This window comes from Corvus hawaiiensis, chromosome 4 (assembly GCF_020740725.1).
Source record: "Corvus hawaiiensis isolate bCorHaw1 chromosome 4, bCorHaw1.pri.cur, whole genome shotgun sequence".
NCBI classification, from domain to species: Eukaryota; Metazoa; Chordata; class Aves; order Passeriformes; family Corvidae; genus Corvus; species Corvus hawaiiensis.
Window position 1 is genome coordinate 30,560,268 of NC_063216.1, and position 15,124 is coordinate 30,575,391.

The 15,124-nt window shown below is 45.5% G+C and overlaps 1 protein-coding gene across 2 annotated transcripts in view; it reads right to left on the reverse strand.

The window, feature by feature from the left end:
- Window positions 1-15,124, reverse strand: part of TCF20 (transcription factor 20) — a 132,203-nt gene that overhangs the window by 105,917 nt on the left and 11,162 nt on the right. For both annotated transcript variants that reach the window (XM_048300496.1, XM_048300492.1), the window contains exon 2: window positions 14,490-14,600. The gene's annotated coding sequence lies outside the window, so the exon portion shown is untranslated. The remainder of the gene's footprint in view (window positions 1-14,489; window positions 14,601-15,124) is intronic.

Below are 15,124 nucleotides of genomic sequence, written 5' to 3' on the forward strand. Positions count from 1 at the left end.
TGCAGTTGCAGCCTCCATATCCTCCATTAGCCTGGAAAAACAACAATTAGCACACGTGTGCATTAGTGCATGCATGTATTGCATAAGCCTGCGGTGCAAACATATACAATAAACAGTACGAGGAAGAATGAGATTGTTTGAAGCTCAAAGAAGCTATTTGTAAAAATCTGTGTGCAAGTGAGAATGAAAAAAAAGCAAAAATTACTTTCATCTTTCTGTGAGGCAGAGGGGGCAGGGAATTAAGCACACACCCCCCCCCCAAGCAATGCCCAGGAAGAATTATGCTGCTCGTGATAAATGCACTTTCCTGGTTCTGTGAAAAATCGGACATAATGAAAGTACCTTGAATGCAATTACTGGCACTTGTTTAGCATGGCAGGGCATTGCACTGCCACTGGGCTCGCTCCTCTCTGCTCCCAATTAGCATGCCAAGTACTCCAGCCACACACATGGGCTCACGGGTCAGGGATTGGCGCGGAGGAGCAGCAAACAGCTACCTGCCCACCAATGAGGGAGCGAGCAATGGGCTGGAAAGCTCCAGCTTCCTTCATTTTACATCCTCCCATCCCTATCACACTCTTTTCCTCCGCTCCTCCAGGGTCTCTGGAGGCAGTGATAAAAACCGCAAGCTCTCCCCCTCCTCTCTCAGCTGGTCTCATTCACGGCTCATGGCAGACCCGGTTTCCTCTGGGGACTCACTAATGAAGACGGCCAACGTTAATCTCTTTCCCCCTCCCTGACGGGTCGATTTATAGTTCCACGGAGAGTCCTGGATTGCAGCCAGAGGGCTTGACACATTCTTCTTGTTCCAAGACGAAAGGGGAGGGGGGGAAGAGACAGGCTTGCGCGCACACACACACACACACACACACTGAAGACACACACATTTGTGATTTGGATTCAGCTGGAAGATGCAGCTGGAAAACCTCTCTACCTGTTCCGAAACAGCAGCTGAAGGGAACAGTAGCCAACAGTGCTTTTGTATACATGTGTACACTCCAAACATCTTTGTGTTTCCATAGCACCTCTTCCAGCCCAAAGACCCCAAACCACAGGGATCACTCCCTCATCACCAGGATGAAATAAAGCATCAGTTGTGTGCCAGCAGCATTACCCGTGAGTCATTAGGAGAGGAAGCAAATGATAACTTCTCCAGGATAAACGGCAGGGGGAGGGAAAGGGGAAATTTTAGACAGACACAAAGTAATGAACTGGAATTTGGCCAGGACACTGAGGTTACTGTCCCCTCATCTCATGAGAAGTGCAGTGGGATCTTTAATGATCAATTGATCAAGGCCTCAGCTCTACCTCTCATCCATAAGGGATTCCAGTACTCGTTGCAGCTTCTTCAAGAGCAATGCTGGTGCATGGGCTCAGCTGTGGCTCAGAGAGAAATGCACCCCTCTGGTACCCCCGCCTGCTTTTCTACAGCACTGCAAGGCACTGCCTGTACTGGAACTCCTCAGACCTGTCACTGGCACAGCTGCACCTTCAAACGAACTGGAGAGAAGGAGAGACTCAGGTATTTTTTTTTACCACTGAGCTATAAGGGAGCATCCCTTTCTTTCCCCATGTGGCAGTCCCAGCTGTAGCCTCATTGGAACCCCTAAGTTGGTGCTATTTGTTCAGCTCGGCTCCCCGTGCACACAGCGGACTGGCCCGCGCTGACAGCACAGCTCTGCTAATAGGGTCAGTCAGTGAGCTACTGCTGCAGAGCCGCAGGGGAGCACAAAACACTGGCTTTATTCCTGTAAGACCTATACATTACCTCCTCACCCCCGCCCCCTCAGGAACCAAGCGGTGGATTTAAAAGGAGCACTGTCAACTCATTTAGGCCCATTATTTTGCACTAGAAGAAATGGCCTTTACAAAGCTCAGTGGAAGCACACTCTTGTTCCATCTTTAAGTAATCTTGAAGGTTTCAATTGCAGGGCTGTAAACCACAATGCAAAGAAGCACAGACAAATAGATCAGATCAGATATGAGACTGCCCAGACACAGAGTTCCCCTTGCCAAGCTGACTGCAGAGCAAAAATAGAAATGAACACTGCACATAATTATAGTATTTTACATTTCCACTGCACTTTCCATCCTGAATGATCCCCAAATGCACACACATGTACAAGTGTGTGCATACAGAGAGGTAGGACATTGGGAAAACTCACTTACTTGTAAAAAAATCAAGAAATTGTGGTCCAGTGGTAACAGCTTGTACTGAACCAAAGCCTTCATTAACACAAACACACAAGCTCATAGAAAATCATTATCATGTGAAACAAGACTAAGCCAAGCCACAGCAATCTGTAGATCAGCAGCTCCAGCACTTCTGCTGCTGCCCAGCGTTTCCCCCAAAACAGAAGATTAGAAACTGATCTTTTATTAGCTCTCGCCCTCTTGTTTCCCAGCGAAGCCCAAGGTGCCAATTCCACTTTGCTGCTGCAGGGTAGGGGCAGCTCTGCAGCTGTCGATCCACAGTCTTCCCTTCTCCTGCTGTTGAGTGCTTTGCAGGCTGTAAGTAGGCACATCCCCCAGCCCTGTGGGCTGCAACAGCCCCATTTTGCAGACAGCAGAGCATCTGAACAGGAGAACCAAAGCCAGGGACAGTGCCCAAACCACAGTGCTCTTCTTTCCGTCCTGACAAAAGAGCCTGCACCAGGAACAAAGACTCGTTCTCTACTTTGTGCCACCCAAGATGCTCTGAGCAAGGATGAAAAGAGCCAGGAAAGAGCACTGGAAGATAAGCAGGAGCAGAGACCTGACTCTCTAGCAGAAACCTCTAGCTTTCTCAGGAGGCTAGGAGGCAGGGGAGAGAAAAGCAGGTGCTAGCTCACACCTCAGCCTGGGATGCTGGGTCACTCCTTTCTCCTTCCTGCGTGTCTGTGGCAAGTCAGTATCATTTTCCACATATTAAATATCTCTCAGCACTTTTAAACTCCCATCTGAGCACACAGGCGTTTCAATGGTGGTATGTGGCCAAGCACGTGAAGAATGGGGGTAGGAAGTTCAAGAGGAGACAGAAAAGGAAGCAGCTCTAAAGCACTACAGAAACGAACTGATAGGTCAGAAGCAGGAAAGGAAACAGTCTGAGGTTATGAAATGATACAACAGCTGGCTTGAGAAAGCTGGGATTTTTTTTTTTTTATGAAAAACAGGAATCTCACCAACAAAACAACGTAATCAAGTGTAGTATACAACTACCCCCTTCAAGGAAGAGCCCTTACACTAGCATGAGACCGATATTTGCCTTTAATGCCCCTCAGAAGAATCTGTTCGCTCAGCAACGTGCTGCAGTCATGTCTAAAGCTCAATGAACAACTGGTTCATGCCCCTCTTGGCAGGTATTTTGGGGAAGAAAGAGATTTTGTCAAGGACACTGCAACAACACTCTCCCCTATACTTAAGGAAACAGTCATGGGATTGCCATCATCCAGAGAGGACTCCACGTTTTAATAAGGTCACATCTGAAAGAGCCCCACCTAATAAGCTGCCTGGAAGTCAATTTATCGACCTCAGCACATGAAGTTGTGGTTGCAGGGTGTGTAGGTAATTCATACCTGATGCTCAAGGCCATCGCCTCTGGCTACAAATGGGAGACCAATGTGATTTCTTAAATTTTATTTAGTTTCATAATCCAGTGCATTATTCAGGAATGCAAGGAAGAGCCTCCTTAAAACAGGATTTTTATTTTGACAATGTCACTTTAACAACAAATAGCTGGCTGCTCAGTTCCCTTAGCAGGAGACAGCAGGTGCTCAGCTGGCTGATTTAGCAGCAGCCACAACTGCCACCACGAGCTGCTGGGTGCAGTTCACAGGCTGCAATTCCCAATTCCCCTGACACAGATTCCCAAGGAGGGGGAAGGGCTAAGGAAGCGAGAGGAAAGGCAAGGGGGTGAGCTTGGGGTGAAGTGTTATTGCATTAATGAACAAATCTCACTGCCACTTCCTTGGGACCCTCACTGGGCTGACAGGCACCTTCCCCCAGCCTTGTGTGCACACCTTCCTGCATAAGGGAATTAAACTCCTTTCACCCCTCCTTCCCCCTCAGGAAATAACGTGCCCACTTTTTACATGCAGCCAACACCAGCAAGATACTCTGTGATCTTCTGAGACCTTCCCCAATGGCCTCATTTTAGGGAGACCAGTGTCCTCAGTAAACAACTAGAAAGCAAGAAGACCATATTGTACAGCCTTGTGCCTACAGAAAATCAGGACTATGGAAATGCATCTTAGAACAGGGTATGGTACAGTTAGAGGCCTGTGGCATGAGATTGCTAGAGACAACCTTACAATAATCTTTAAAATTAAAAATAGACATGTGCACGTGACTTTGTGATTTTGTTTTTGTTGTAGTTTGGTGATTTTATTTTTTAAAACATGCAACATAAAAATGTAAAGACAAAAATTCTGGCCGCTTCCCTCATCTTGCCCATCCAGCAATGAAAGTTTTTTTCTAGACTGAAAAACAATGAGAATCAGTGGGCCAAGAAAATGATATCTCCTGAACAGTGAGAAACTGAAAGCTGTGTTGTTAAAAGGGAATGGGATTTTACTCAGCCCACAACAAATTCTGGATGGTCTTCACTTGATTTTGCTCCTGTCTATACCAAGACTTCTATTTATTGAGTTGTTTTAAGCTGCAGACACGCAAAATTCTCGTACCTACAATTAAAGTATTAGAGTTCACAGAAACATCCATTATACCTCAGCAGCAGTTCTCCAAGGCCTCCAAAAAATTAAAACACAGCACACATTACTCTTTATTGCAGCCTTAGATATATCAGGCTTGATCACAGCACCACTTTTTTAATCCATTATGATGGGGTGAATGGGGGAGATAAACTGGTACAAGCCTAGTTTAAAACAAACATTCCCTTTGGGTCATCTGTAAAACTAATCTAGACTTAACACTAGAAAGCACGCTCAAGGAGAGAAACAAAAACCTTCCGTTTTTTAAACAAGCATACTATCAGTGGAAGAGGCTTGAGTAAAAATAATAATATATGAGTGTATTAACTGAGTGTTATTTTTGGCTACTCAAGCAAAGTAGGACTTCAACAACCCAGAATTTACAGGGCTGGGAGCCTGGTGGGTCCCTGGTTTTTATTTTGTGCCAATTCACATTCACTCATGCTCCTGGGTAAGTCATGATGCTGTCAGCAACTTCAGCCCAACTGGAAAAGTGGGTTAAGAAAGCAGTGGACACTCATCAAAAACTAGGGCTTGCCTGCAGAGGGGCACACAGGAGAGGCAAGCTGAAGCACTTTAAGCAGACATAAAGCATCTGTATGGAACGATTTATACAGAATGCAAATGTATCCCTGATTTGCCTGCTTCACTACTAAACCTATTTTTACTAAATCAGCTGAAAGTTAATTTCAATCTAAATAAGGGTATGGTCAGATCAGCCAAGCAATTGGGTCAGTGCAGGCTAACAAGTTGTTGTCCTTTCAGATAGATATCAGTAACTCGCCATATGTGCTTCTGCAACACAAAGAAACTTAGAGGAGCCTCAGAGAAATCTCCTACGAACTGTTTTTGTGAGACTTAAAAATCAGAGGGGCCAGTTTGGCTGGGAGTCAGCAATCTGGTACGTTGGCAGGGGCAGGCTACAAAGAATATCCCAAGAGTTGCCAGTCTAGCACTATTTCTTGGCTCCAAAATTAAATAGACATCAAATTTTTAATTTCCCCCCCCCAAAATACAGGTTTGACCCTGTAGGGATGCTGCCTTGGGAACACCCAGAGAAGCTGCCACCAGGAAGAGGCATATCTGCTGCGGGACGTTTTCCAGCCACTCAGAAACAAGAAGCCAGGCAAGGGCTATTGCCAACTCACACACACTACTCCAGGACTGGGCAGTGACTCAAGAAAATGACTTCCTGACATCCTCCCAGCAGTGACCCCAGCCATGCACCTGCCTCAAGAGATGCTAGCATGCCTTTACGGCTTTGACAAGCGATGCCTCACATGAGTTGGCTTCCTTACTTGGAGGAGGCCCCACAAGCCATGTGGTTTCAACACTGGGTGGACAGATCTCCTGTAAGTGGACATTGAGAGATGAGCTTGTCACTGAATACAGGGGAAATACAGAGCTGGCACAGTAGCTGTTTCTTGAGGAACAACAAGTTGCTGGTGGCAGGGAAAACCCTAGTTTGGTGTCTACCTGATTTTCAGTCCTTCCTAGGGTTACATCACCCTTGACGGGGATTTTGTAAGAATGAGAACATAAGGACAGAAGAGAGATGTCACTGCTTCCCCAACCCTCCTGCACCAGGAGTCGGTTGGGTGTGGACTCAATCCATTGTACGTCACCACACCATAACCCTTCCAGCCAATCTGCCAACGTGTCACGAGTGCCATTCTCTCCTGGCAGTTCCATCTAATCAGCACACACCGAGTGCCAGGGTTCCTCACTGTTTGCTCTCTCCCCCTCTCACCAGGGCTATGCAGCGTTAATGTTTCACCGGCAGCTCTCACTCTCCTCACAGCTCCATCAAGCACATCTCTGCTCTGACCTACTGCCCCAGGCACCTGGCTCCTGACCCTGAGTACCCACAGCTGCCCCAGCCTGGCTGCCCCTCAATCCCAGCAGTGCTCTGCATGCCGTTGGAACAGGAAAGCAGCAAAACCCCTCATTGCCCCAGGCAGCTGGCTCGGACCACCAGCCTCATCCTGCCTGCAGCTTAACTAGCATATTAAGGCTGGAAGGGGAAAATGCCCAGCATCTGCCCTGCATCCCCTCCCTTCCCCAGCTTGCCACCATAGCATAAGCCCTTTTGTTTCTCACCAGAAACACAGCAATCATTTCAGAAAAATCTCTCCCCTCGCCACTGGTAGAAATACCATAGTCTGAGACAGTAGCTTGCTGACTGCAGACAGTGGAATATTCCAGAAAAAAAGGAAGATTTGGGGAGGGGGAGGGGAGGAGGTATCTGGGATCCAATCTTTCTCTCCCTGCCAATCCCCTCTATCTCTAGCAGATTTCATTTTTATCAACAGGATTTCTGTGAAATTTTCACTCAACCTTCCCTCTTTCCCATTTCAACTCCCAGCTAAGCTCAAAGGTGCACAAGAATAACATGCTGCTACCCTCTTCTCGCAGGCTGGACAAATAAGTCCTCAGCTAGCCACATGGAAGCCATTAAAAATATATTAACATACCCAGCAGGGTCTGTCACTTTTTCTTTTCCTCTGCACCCCCCCCCCCCCCCTTCCTCTTAAACACAGAGAAGGAAGAAATCTTGCCACAGTAACAAGAGGTTTTCATCAAGTCTCATTACCTCAAGCACAGCCGCACACCACAGCCCCCACAGAGAACTGCCTTCAGTTCCTGCTGTCATTAAAGGAACGAAGATCTTAAACAAAAATTAAACCCTGGACAGCATGAATTCGGGAGCACATGAACAGATCAGGCAGGGAAGGGTGCAAGAAAGCCGAAGGGAAGAGCAGGAGCAGAGCCACCAGACAGGGCTCCACTCCAGCAGCTCGGGAGGGATGGGGCAGGCTAAATGTGTCCCACAGAGTAGGGCAGAGGGAAGCATTTTCAACATTTCGAGCCAGCATCAAGGTATGCTGTATTTCCCACACTCAGTGACACAGCAACATCCTGGAACATTAATAAGGCTCAGGGTAAAACCCAACCAGCAGTTATGATAGAAAAGCACAAAGCTTTGTCTCGCTCTGCGATGTTCCACAAAAGGATGATTTTGCACACTTTGACACATGTCCATTTTCACTCTAGGGGGTCCTCATCCCTTCCAAACAGCATAGTGTCCCATGCATCCCAGAAAGGATGCACAGCACATCTTAACCTGCAGCAGCTGCTCTAAGCCTGAAGCAGGTGGCCGCTGGTGTTTAATAGCTCGGGAGGAGGGTTTGAAGGGCGGAGGCAGCAACTCTACATTTAAACAAGGGATTTCTATACTAGGGGGTTGTTAGTTGGAGGGCTATCAAGTCAAAGTGCTCTTAAACTGTAGTTTTTCAAGTATTTCTTTGAGCAAATCGCTGGGTTAAGCAGCTTTCCTCTCCACCTTGGCTACTTTAATCCAGATCAATTCCCTGATCCAGTTCAATGTGCAGGAGCACGTTCAGCTGCACTGACACAGCTGAACAAGTAGCTCAGGAGCAGCAGCAGGGACTGCTGAGAACAACCCTCATAAAACAACACCCTCGGATTCAACAGGCATGACAGTCCCAGGGGAGCAAGACGCTGCATGCAAACCCCATGAAAACAAAGGCAAGAGGGATACTTTATACATGGTTAACAGGGAAGAGATGAGCTAAGTCAAAGAGGATACAAACAAACCAAAAATCTGCTGACAGTGTGGCCACGTTTTATGCACCTCTAGACGAGACAGAAGTTTTATTTCTCCCACGGGAATGGAGACAAGCAAAAAGCTCTCCCTTTTGAAGTGGGCAGTACAGTCAGGAAAGGCAGAGCTTGCGGAAGACCCAACAATGGCAAAGCACCAGTGAAAGGTGGACAAAGACCTCTGAGGATCAAGGAGGATAGGAAACCACAGCTGGTGAGGAGTAGGAACTGTGTGGGGACACCAGAGAAGTAACTCACTGGCAGAGCAGTGAGGAGCAGAAGGGAGCCAGGGCATGAACTGGAGGACACAGAGGCAGGATGAGGATATAGACGGTCCATGCTGGGCACAGAGGAGGGGATCAGGAGAAACGGTAAGAAAGCTACTTCAGGTCTCTGGTGTCACAACCATTCTGGTTGTGAACAGTTTAATGGGTCATTATCCAAACAGTACATACACCCCGTGGTTCTGGAGTAATTACATCCGTTCTTTAAAAGGACATCACATAACAAGATCTACCAAAATTATAGAAGCAGATAGGAGAGTACTGGCTATACTAGAAACACTAGAAAATAGTGTCAATTTCCTAATGATAAGATGCAAGTCAAAGATATATTTGCCTCTGCAGCATTGAAATGTGCTCTACTCATCCCACGTTGGAAAGGGAATACAAGAAAGCAAGGAGGTTCAGCAAGTGGCAACAAAGAGAAGAGACCTGAAAAGTATCAAATGCTTTCATGAAGTCCACATGTGCAAAACAACAGCCATGTGCTGGTGAGGGAAATCTTCTAGTGCCACCATAATATAGTGCATACCGGGGCTGTGACACAGTGGGTGCATGCTGTTCTCCCCAGGAAACCTGTCCATCTGCTCACAGCCAGCCACCACAACCTGGCCTAAGTGCCACCAGCCTTGACAGAGTCACTCCCTGAGGATTTAACAAGGCAGACTCCTCACCCACACCTGCCAAATTGGATACGCTGCATACAGAGTCTTCATTGCCGAGCCTCATGGTTGGTATTTCCACAGCCTCACAGACGAACAGCTTGGCTGGGTTGCTCTTCCTTGCTGCTTCAACACAGACAGCACAAACTCTGTCATGTAAAAGAAATCGAAAGCCCTGCTTGAAGCTAATTGCAGGAATATACTGGAGTCTTACCCACACTTTCGGATTTGACAGCAACACAGTTAGGTCATGGGATAGCTGTGCTCTAACAGATTCCTTGGACTTGGCTCTATCCAAGGTAGAGATGCACATGAATGCTGCTTCAGTGGGTATTTCCTTACTTGCCAGCAGCCTGGATGCTTGAAAACCTACTCGTGTGACGAGTCTGTCTCAGATCACAAGTGGACCTACAGGTGAAACAGGCCTACAATAAATGCCAGAGGAGAAGGAGGAGGAGCAGGCTCTAGGCAGCATGTGCAAGGAAGGCAGTGGTTTTGATGCAGGCTAAGGTCATTCCAGGGACCAGCAGTCTGACACCCATGATTAAAGCACAATCAAGAAATGTTTCCTGACAGAAAAGTCTATTAGGCTGTGGAACAGGCTCCCATGGGAAATGGAAGAATCCTCATCCCACTTCTCTGCCAGGAGTGATGCGACAGGCAGCAGGGAATCAAGCCCTAAGACTGGTGAGATTGCCTGATAGGGACAGTCTCATAAGATGCCTCAGGAGTAACACAAACTTAAGAACCTTCCTCTGCACCTTCTGCAAAACATCTCCTCCCCAGCTCTGCCGACACTGCTGCTTGCAAGGCAGCACGCTGGACTAGATCACTGTAGCCTGGGTCATTTCATGAATTTGGAGGAATGGGGCTTCTAATCCACAGCAGGTAACTGATGTGTGTTACAGCATGGTCCTGGCAATGGCTGCACCCTCAAAACCAATGGGATGATGGTGGCACAGGACAGGAATGAGAGGTGAGAAAATAAGAATTTCTTAGGCCATGCTACAGGCCTAAGAAAGGCTTGTATTAACTCTGTGTGCATGAAATCATGCAAAGAAAGGCAGTGGAGGATGCAACTAGGGTGGAGGGTATTTACTAAACTATGAGTGAGTATGGTCAGACATGTAAAATAGCATATGGCCTAACATATATGGTGATTATCTTAATTTACAGCAAAGAATGTCCCTGTTGATAATATATACAGTATCAAGTAAGTTTCTGATACACTGGACTGACACTAACTTAAGTGTCTGACGTCTGAAAGACTGTCCAGTTTATACTTTATTTAACATTTATTTGCATTCCTTACATATTTCGTTATTTCTATTTTTTGAATAGGAAAAGATCAGCTTGGTTTGGAACTGTGCAGATCGACAGGAATGCTTATTGTGCCATATTTAAAGCTACCAGATGCCTATCTCCCTTTTGGTTTGGGGTTTTGTTGTTGTTGTTACGGTTTGGGGGAGGGGGTGCGTTTGGGGATGTGGGGAAAAGAGGTATTAAGGGTTCAAAAATTAATGTCTCACAAAGTTCAAAATTAATGTCTCAACTTGTAACACACTTCCCCTCTCCCACAACACTGGTTGCAGAAGCTACCCACGGCTGACACCACTCATGAAGCTCCATATGGTTCTGCTTCCCTTCACTTTTCCTCAGCCTAACAAACTCTGGCACTGCTCAGATTTTCCTGGTCCTGAGGAAACAGGAGAGATTCCAGTTTCTCCTTCCTTTGCTTTTACAAAACCCCCATGGTGTTGCCTGTGAAAAACCTATTGTAATGGCAAAGCATAAAGGCAAACTTGTCTGAACACCACTGGTGGTGTAGAATTTTTCATACTGCATTCAATATTGGTAACAATTACTTACATTGCATTAGAGTTAAGGACTTCAGTAACATCAGGGCACCTCGAGCTCAGCACAACTTACACAAACAGCAACAAATATCTGTGCCTGACTAACAGGCTAGTAAAGTTTTTTAAGGTAGAAAGGCTTCAAAACAGATCGTCATTTTAAAGCACCCATGAGTTGACAACAGTTTGTACAATTATCACAAACCACTCAGAAAAAGCTTCCAGTACACCTGGGAAGTAACCATGTACACAGTAAGTACCCTGTATGCACCATAACTCAGCAAGTGCTTTTTGCAGCTCCCTTCTACACTCAGTCATGAAGGATATAGATCATTACAGCCTCCAGCTATAGAGCTTTAGCTCAGAGAGTAGCAGCTCACACTTTTAGCTCTGGAGATCCCCAGTTCAATCTGCTGCATGTCAGCCAAGAGGGCAGCTGTCATATAATTACAGCCACAACTTTGCATGTGAAGAAGTAGGGAGAGCGAACAGAGATCTTATTATAGAATTCTAGTTGCAACCTGCTGAACAGCTCCCTATTTAAAGTAACTTCTTGTAAAGAGGAGGGAGAGGGGGCCAAAAAAAAAAGGAAAAAGAGGAAAGAGAATCTTCCAACTCAGATTCCCAATTCCCTCTGGAACAAACCAATGCTGCTTTGCAGTCTTTTGTTACAAATACATATGTACACTAGATGAAGCACACAAGCGCAGAGCCAGGAGTAAGGCTCCTGACTTATCAGTCCAAAAAAGAGAAAAAGGAAGAAAAAATTCTCATTGCTGCAACTGAGGCATCTGAAGTCCAACAAGGCATCATAGTTTCTTTCTGAATTATAACCATCCCACAGCAGCCAACCCATTTAGTTATGCAATTTAAGTACTAAAATTTAACTTCAAGAAATCTTAAGTCAGTTACAACCTGTTTTCTTCAAACTGTACATACAAGCTCTCAGGAAAATTTAACAAGACAGAGAATACGGGAAAGAATATGTTTGAAATACAAAGCTACAAACCATAGTGAAAAATTCCCTCTCAAATTAAAAGTTCTTTTAGTGAGTTCAACATAAAACAACTAGACCAAGTTTCCTCTCATCCATTCATCTTTCTGCAGATCCTTCTGCACACACAGAGTCATTTTTGAGCCAGACTTTTTTCCAAGCCAGGATAGTTAGAAACTAAATTTGAAACAATGTAATCCAGTTTTAAAGAAACATCTGTTTTCTCCCAACAACAATTCTAGAAATCTATTTCAAGCTTAAAATACAGATTCCTTGCAGAACATTCTTTTCTCCTTGACAGCCCCATCCATCCATCCATCCATCCATCCATCCATCCATCCATCCATCCCCCAGCAGTACAGAACCTGTGGGTCTCTCACTGCCTGAGGTGAATCAACCACTTTGGACCATGAGTAACAAATGGGAGCTAACTCTCCAACTTCCTGCAAACTACTTACTAAATACCACTTCAGAGGACCAATCTGACTCAAACTGTTCAACGCCTGCCTGCAAGAACACAGGCTTGCTGAAACACCTCAACTAGCTCATGCATGCTACACCACTGGCCCTCCAAAGCTACCTGAAACACAGTGCCATGCTTCCAGCAAGATCTGAAGAAGTACCTAGTCCCCAGCCAAGCTGGAAGGTGTTCAGATAATTGCTAACACCAAGCACAAACCTGCAACAGTAAACTCCAGAACAGAATTCAGCAACACTTTGTACTTAAACCAGCTGAGTTCTCTGGTGACATCCTCTCATCAGCCTTGTTTCTGAAGACCCATTTTCATTTGGCTCAGTCTTCTACTTCTCCCTTCAAGCTTGACCTACTCAGGAAACACACAAACTAGCTGACCATCTCCCTCCCTCTAGAAGAGAGTAAGGGAGAGAATCAAGGACATGAAGCCCAGTTTTGAAGAAAGTTACATGCAGCTACATTTGGGGTTGATTACGGACATGCAGCAAAACCCTGGCTGGGCTCATCCCACAGGAGGAACCCATAAAAAGTTCACCTTCCCCTCACCTCCTGCAACCAAGGAAAGCTCACAAACATCTGAACCACACTTGTCCAACAAAAGCAGTACAACCCTATGCAGAGATGACTAAAATTATGCTATTTTCTGGTATTACTTCTGTGAATTCAGCAGTGCGAAAAGGTTCCAGATAGACATGCTCTGAAGACCCAAATCCTCTGCCTACCTTGAGAACTCATGCAGAGGAAACAGCAGCAAAACTTATACATACTTTTCTCATCTCTTCCAGCCTGCCAAGGCTGAAATGACTGACAAAGGTCCAAAATGAGGAACACACATAAATTATTAATATTGCGCTAGCACTCTCACTGTTGCTGTAACAGTCTAAAGACTTAACAGAGGCAGGCTCTGCAGGGAAATACTACTTTACTTCAAAATCATTCATTCAGGAAACCTACAGAGGAGAAAAAAATCATTCTGCAGCACACTCTGTCAAACCCCTCAGCTTTAAGACCCTTCATTTCTAAAGCAAAAGCAATTTTAACAAGAACAGGAAATTGATGTGAAGCGTAAGAAGCTTCAGATTTCAAGTGAGCAACACTGGAACAGCACTACTTCGGGACACAAATCCCAACACACAGATCTTCTCATGCCTGATCTGGAAAGTCCATCCCACTTCTGAGAGCCAGGTAAGTGTTCTGTTTCTGCAGCCTCTCTGCTGGAACAGCCAAGTGGCATACCAGCGAGAGGATAATGGGGAGCCATGCTCTTCTAATTGGAAGGAAGCCAAAAAGCCACTTCAGTTTGCTCCTTGGATTGCAACCTATGCTTTACACCCAAGCAAGGCTCCAGATTCACATTCCCACCAACCTTTTATTTCATTCCAGGTCTCATGCAGTACCTGCTGCCACAGTAGCCACGTGACCATAAGCAGTACATAGAGAGAAGCAGCTTCCTACTGATGTATATGCCTCCTCTTCCCTGTTGCAAGGGGAACAGTTTATGCAGGGGTATTAGTCTGTTTTACATTAATTTCAAGAACTAGGACAAACAACCTGAACATCTGACACTTCTGAAAAAAAGTTAAATTATTTTCATCTTTCTTAGTAATCAGAATAGATTTACTTTTCATTTAAAACACAAAATTTCCCTCCCAAAATATCTGAGGTAGTTACTGAAATGTCTTCTTTACCAAAGCCTGCATTCTCAAGATTATTAATAACATTTTGAATATAAAGAGGCACAACCTTGCTCCATACCAACAAAAAAAGAGAAAGCAGTCAAGTTTTCACACAGTGAAGCAACTAATTTTTAAACCAGTACTTTCTATTAAAAATTCTCTTAAAGATTTAAAAACGCAAAAAGGTTTCCAGTAACTCTAGACACTGATGGGGGCAAAGAAAAAACAGACCCTACCCCCAGCTGGATGGCATTCCTCTCTTTGGGTGCAATGTGGTAACACTTGATTGATGCATCTGATCCATTCCAAAACTCCAGGCGTTGCTTCAATCATCAATGGGTAGAATCCTATTGATTTTCAGGGAAAAAAAAAAGAAAAACAGAAAAACAGAGTAGAATATGGATACAAGACACATAGCACCTCACGTTTGTCTAGCAGATCCTGCTGATTTAGCTAGATCCATGATAATCAACAGATTAAAGACTGAGTTGATGGCAGAAACTCACAACTACCAGCCTAAGCCCCTATTTCCCTTCCACCCTCTTTCTGTCATCTCAGCTCAACCCAGGCTCTCAACACAACCTGGAACATTAGTCCCATACCAAAGGAAAATAAATAGGAATAGGGAAAGGAGTGGGAAGAGATAAACCAGGGTAAATAGGGATAGCATGAAAAGCCCACTGGCATGCAACCAAGAGCCTGCACAGGCCCTTGCTACAGCAGTAAAGAGGAGATCAAGCACGTACAAGGAGACAGCGGGAGAACAGATGTGAGAAGAAGGTTCAAGTGTCCCTGGGCTCAGGGGGTAAGAAATGGCAACAGAGAACAGCAGTGAGCCCCAGCAAAAACAGTGAGCTCAGCCTTCAGCAGC